This window comes from Schistocerca cancellata, chromosome 6 (genome assembly GCF_023864275.1).
Source record: "Schistocerca cancellata isolate TAMUIC-IGC-003103 chromosome 6, iqSchCanc2.1, whole genome shotgun sequence".
Lineage (NCBI taxonomy): Eukaryota > Metazoa > Arthropoda > Insecta > Orthoptera > Acrididae > Schistocerca > Schistocerca cancellata.
In genome coordinates this window covers 559863132-559869099 of record NC_064631.1, presented here as the reverse complement: position 1 = coordinate 559869099, position 5968 = coordinate 559863132, and the positions used below count along the sequence as shown (strand labels likewise).

Sequence of the window (5968 nt, the reverse complement as noted above, 5' to 3'; positions counted from 1 at the left end):
GACGTCGATTTTGATCCGATGATGGCATATGCTACCTGGAGGAAGTTGATGTACTGGTAATGGTTTCAACGTCGTGCACCAGTAGATAGCGAAGTGGTATAGCTACCAGAGCGCCATCTGTGTCTACCCTTTAGTAGGTAATGCTCACAGCCAGAAGGCTTAGTAAGGTGCAAACGTGTGAAGTAAGCAAGTAAAACAAGGGTAATGGGACGTAATAGAATTAAATAAGATTATATTAAGGGTTTTAGGTCAGGAAATGACACACTAAAAGTGGCCCATAAGTCTTACTATGTTGCACTCCGTCTTCAGGCTACAAGTGGCCCATCTGACCCCCCTTGTCATCGTCAGATAAGGATGCGGATAGGAGGGGCGTGTGGTCAGCACACCGCTGTCCCGGTCGGTACGATGGTTTTCTTTGACCGGAGCCGCTACTATTCTGTCGATTAGCTCCCCAATTGGCATCACGAGGCTGAGTGCACCCAGAAAAATGGCAACAGTGCATGGCGGCCCGGATGGTCATCCATCCAAGTGCCGGCCACGCCCGACAGCGCTTAACTTCGATGATCTGACGGGAACCGGTGTATCCACTGTGGCAAGGCCGTTGCCTAACTATGTAGGCACCAGAATAATTGATGATGGCTAAATAACCGCGTATACAAACTGCAGACTGGTACTCGCAAAAAGGCGTTTCTCAAAAAGAGAAATTTGTTAACTTCGAATATACATTTAAGTGTTATGAAGTCTGTTTTTGAAGATCTTGAGCATAGCTTTGAACATAAGTGAAACATGACGATAAACAATTCAGAAGAATGCTGAAGATTTGATAGTTCATATAACAGATTCTGACGTGCCAAATCTAAATGGGGAAATAATAAATTTATGGAACAACTGAACTAAAAGAAGGGGTCGGTCGATAAGATGCGTCATGAGTCATAAAGGACTCGTCACTTTGGTGATGGAGTAATATGTGTGTGTGTGTGTGTGTGTGTGTGTGTGTGTGTGTGTGTGTGTGTGTGTGTGTGTGTAAAAGAGATGAACGATTGACTGTACTGATTCAAAGAGTTAGATCCTTTCATGGAGTGAGAGATTGGTGACTTGGAAGAAAGGAGTGGTAGCGCCTCACATCTGAAAATCCTCTACAGTGACATAAGTGTGTGTAAAGAAGATCCTAGGACAGGCTGCTGTAATACCATTCCAACCAAAATGCTGAATTAGTTACTATGACAGACTATACTGCAAAAAAGTATGCTCTACTAAGCTTGTCATGTATATGTTTATATAAACTACTGTACTGTTGTAAACAGCTTCTGTCAGCCATAAAAGGAACAGAAAACAAAGATCACTCCCTTAGAACACTACATCAACTCAGAAAATACTTCCTCACCTTTTATTTCTGCTTTTGATTTGAAAAGGCTCTTTGCAAGGAGTTGCTGTGTCAGCTTATTTGGTGCTTCATTGTGAGAGACAATGCTCTGCAGAGCAAAAGACTTGACTCCCCGACTGCTCCCGACTCAGCACGGAGTGAATTGCAAGTGACTCACAAGGCACTGTGCTCTTGATTCACTCACTGATTCGGATCACAGGTGACTCACGAGTCATGCACTATTCACTCACTCACTGATTCGGCACCTGACAGCCACCCACAGCTCACAGTGATATGTGAAGCAGTTCAGAAGGTGACTCAGGTGTCACCTTGGTCTTTTTCGTTTTTGGCTCACTCAGTGATTCTGTTTGCAGTATTCTTGTCGTGTTCACAGTTTCAGTTCACCAGTTCGACTTGGATATTTGACGCAATGCTCTCCATTCAAGTTCAGCTCACCATGGATACTGTTCATTGTAATAATAACGGTATGTATATTATATCATTAAATTTTACAAATATATGAGTGAATTTATAGATTATAGAATGCACTGCATGTAAATTTGTTCTCATGTTAAGTTACTACTATTTAAGAAGTGCATCTTTATAATTCAAATGGTTCTAATGGCTCTGAGCACTATGGGACTTCACTTCTGAGGTTATCAGTCCCCTAGAACTTAGAACTACCTTAACCTAACTAACCTATGGACATCACACACATCCATGCCCGAGGCAGGATTCAAACCTGCGACCGTAGCGGTAGCACGGTTCCAGACTCTACCACCTAGAACCGCCTGGCCACACCGGCTGGCCATCTTTATGCTAAGTATTTTCATTTTTCAATATAATGTATTTTTCAAAGCTGCAGGACATAAGTCAACCATTTCACCTTCGTGTAGAACAGTTTCAGGTGATACATGGTATCATTTTACCAAACTAGGTAGATAAAAGTAAAACGCTGTAAGTATCAGCATAGTTTGCTGCTCTTCTGGTTCGGCATCAAACCTGAAGACATATCTAAAGTTTCAGCATACAACACTATCTCTGGAATAGTGTGGTTCAAGAGGGCCATCAAGATCGCAATCAACTGGTTATTCTTCTGCAGAAATTTGAGGAATTGTTTTCGAAATTCGTCCTCAACAATGCCTGCTTCAACTTAAGATGAAGATTTTAATTCAGGAAAACTAAGTGAGTCTCAATCTGTTTTGTAGCTTGCCACTGTCATTTGGTTCCCAATCAGATCCTGACTTAGTTTGTTTTGTGATACTCACACTGTTTCTTTTGCAACAACATGCAAGTAAATCTGTCAACGTTAAAAAGCTGGCCACCTTAAATAAAATTATTAATTTCGTATATTATGAGCCAATAAGTTCTATATTTTTTTTAAATGATGTCATACTAGCTTTTAGGTTTTACTGTTCTCAGCCCGGACCTCCAGTATTTCCGAACCAGGGCAGAAACTTGACAGTGGCTCCCTTCCTCCCCCCCCCCTCCGCCCCTCCCACTCAAACGTTTGAGAAAGATTGTCAACAATTTAAAAAAAATCAATGATCAATGTTTCAAAAATATGTTCATTTTGTAGCGCACACCTTTGTGAAGAGTTTGACATGTAAAACACATATGTTTCAGGAAATGTAAGTGTGTCAAACTGCAGTGCCACAGCTCTTCACACAGAGTTCTTCTATCACACGTCACTGTATTTCGTTGTGTGGAATTCAAACGTGTATAGCTCGTAATGAAAGCCCTCAAACCTGTTTTCAGGACTGTGGAAATTAAAATGTCCTGTGATGCCTCTCCTACTCCCAGTCGGTCGGTCTGACCTCCTACCCCCCTTAAAAAAAAGACTCACAATTAATACTAGATGGGATTATATGTGACAGGGAAAATAAGAACTCTTCAAAAAATTTGCGCTCTTTATTGTCTATTGGATAATAAATTTCTCTTTTGTGTGGCATAAAACTAAACATAGCAAGCATAAAGAGAGTACACATTTCTTCAGTCCTTAGGTCACAGCATTTTTTCTCTCTAATCTTGCTACAGCTTTACACGGCGTGCTTTCCTTTCTGCAATAGAATATATTACCTCGTCAAAGTTCGTCAAATGTTTTGCTATATGAAAAATCAAAATGTGCTTAAAACGTCGTTGTCCGATACTTGAAAAAGCAGTTAATACGCATAGTACCCAACAGTTGATGTGGTTTCTCGATTTGTTTACGTTTATTTTGTCACTGTCTGCCAGACAAAACGAAATAGGCCCTTCTGATATTGTAGCAATTGTAACACCCGTCAAATAAGCGAGACTGTTTTGGCACAAATGGCCACGTTTATCCATTTCATTTACATAAATAATATGACAGAATATAACTTACGAAGTACCAATACAAATGCCTGTTATGCCTATTACAAGCAAAAATCCTTATGGTAGGAAATAGTTTCACATTTCATTCATATGCTCCAGTTTCTCAAGCGTGAGATCAAAAAATTGTAGCAGTACGAAATTTGTATATAGATTTGGAATCGTCATATTCTTCCACTTATTCTCTTGTTAACTTCACTGACCCTGCCAGAATCACCGGTTTAGTTATCCCACATTTATTCTCCGGTTAGGCGTTATTACGTATTCGTACAACGCGTTTTCCGCGGTACGCCGAGAACAGAACTTAAGCGACTGCTAATCAGGGACTGTACAACTGGTCCTTAGTAGTGCAGCGATCTGGCAAAAGTTTTCTGACAAAATTTCATCTTCTTGGATAACCGAGCAGATAATATGCAATCTTTCTTACCTGTTGTTCCTGTTAGTCGTTTATTTCCACTCTGGTAGTCTGAATCTATGAATTTCGCTAAGAATTATAGCAACGCTCATCATTCGCACACCCATTCAACGACATTCACCCGTTCGGGTTTATTCGACTCAGCTAGTATAGTCCCGTCCCTTTTGTCTGATTGAAAGTTTTTTTCTTTCTTGATGCAATGGGGATTCCCCTCTCAGACACATCACGTACACTATCTATGCGATCAAAAATAAAGTTATGATTCGTTCAGAAATCAACTTAGAATGTGTTCAAAAACCAGTAGGGATGCGTTTCAAAAGCATATGACTAATCGATAGACCAACGTGCGCTTGATGCTGGGCGCTTTGTGAAGCCAGGTTCTTTTCTTCACGAACATAAATTTGGCGCTACTGAAATTGTCAGAAATTGTCACCTGGGGCAGATACCTTGGTCTGCTGCCCCTTTCCCCCTCCCCCTCCCCCTACAGATCCGGGCTTGATTGCTCTTATTTCACTATTGCAGCTTCTGCATATGTGCCATTTTCAAGTATCTAGAAACCATAACAGATTGTAATAATAAAACATGAGATCGGCAGAACAGACAACCAATTTTTGCAGTTTTTTAACATTCATACGATTTATTTGATGTTGTGCCATAGAAATAAGTTAAAAATAACATTATTATAGGACTGTGTTACTTTTGTTCCTTATATAGCCATTCGTTGTTATCAATGACATAATCAAATTTGTTGCTGATGCCCAACGACAGGCGGACAACCACAAATAACATTAGTTTGTATATAGGGGAGATCGGGGACAAAAGTAACATTTTGCATATTGCATTTTTTATTACTTCCCTATAAACTTTTGAAACAAAAGGAACTAATGTGTGTGTTCTCTTAAGTTTTCCTAACACAAACTAATTTAGTTTCCACAAAATTACATATATTTGGTATTTGTAAAACTAATTTTAAGGCATCAGCGTAGCTGTTACTTTTGTCCCTGTTACCGTGGACGATAGTAACTGAGGTAGGTTACGAAAGTAACATAATAAGTTAAGCCACATTTTATTACCTAAAGGACTCATACAGTAACTTAAAGTACATTACCATTACAAAACATTAATTAAACATCAATAAACTTCAATTATCATTCGTTTACAATGATTTTATTAATTGAAATAGCAATTAATAGCTCTGAACGAATTCAGGATTTATGAGTAAATGTTCAGTGAGTTGATAAATGAGGAAAGTAATGCATATCTTAGTCCTATTCAGATTCACAACTGTCGCACACGTTAATATCCCCCCCCCCCTTTTTTTGGTATAAGCAATACGAGACCAACCCTTACATTCCCAACACTGAATCCACTTCTCTTTGGGACGAATGTGGCTGAAAGGCTCGACACATACAAGGCAGTAGCTGTCGTTGGCTCCCGATGGTGATTCTTCAGGTGTTTTCTGCTTTCGCACTCTTGGCCGGCTGCTTTTTAAATTTAGCTTCTTTTCCGCTTTTTTCGCCTGGGGACGGGCCTTTAGCTTTTCTTCTATAGCCAGTTTCTCTGAATTATAGGTCAAAATAGCAGACTTTCTCCTTTTTCTTCCTTTTCTTGTTTCTTGCCTTGGACCTGATTCACCTTCGGGTGAAAAGGCTGCGCGGACTGAAGAAGATGATTGTAAACCACTAGGTCCTGGAGCACAGGTAGTGACATTTGAAAGTGTTTCTCTCATATTGCTACTGGATCAGGATTAGATGTCCTCCCTGCTTCAGATAGGTCACTAGAAATCGCTAATGATTCTGCTAAGGACATAGTTTGCTTTCCATAATTGGAACCTTGTG

The 5968-nt window shown here is 39.9% G+C and overlaps 1 pseudogene; it reads right to left on the bottom strand.

Moving 5' to 3' along the window:
- Nucleotides 1-488: 488 nt before the first annotated feature.
- Nucleotides 489-606, bottom strand: LOC126089743 (5S ribosomal RNA; annotated as a pseudogene).
- Between the last annotated feature and the right edge of the window lie 5362 nt (nt 607-5968).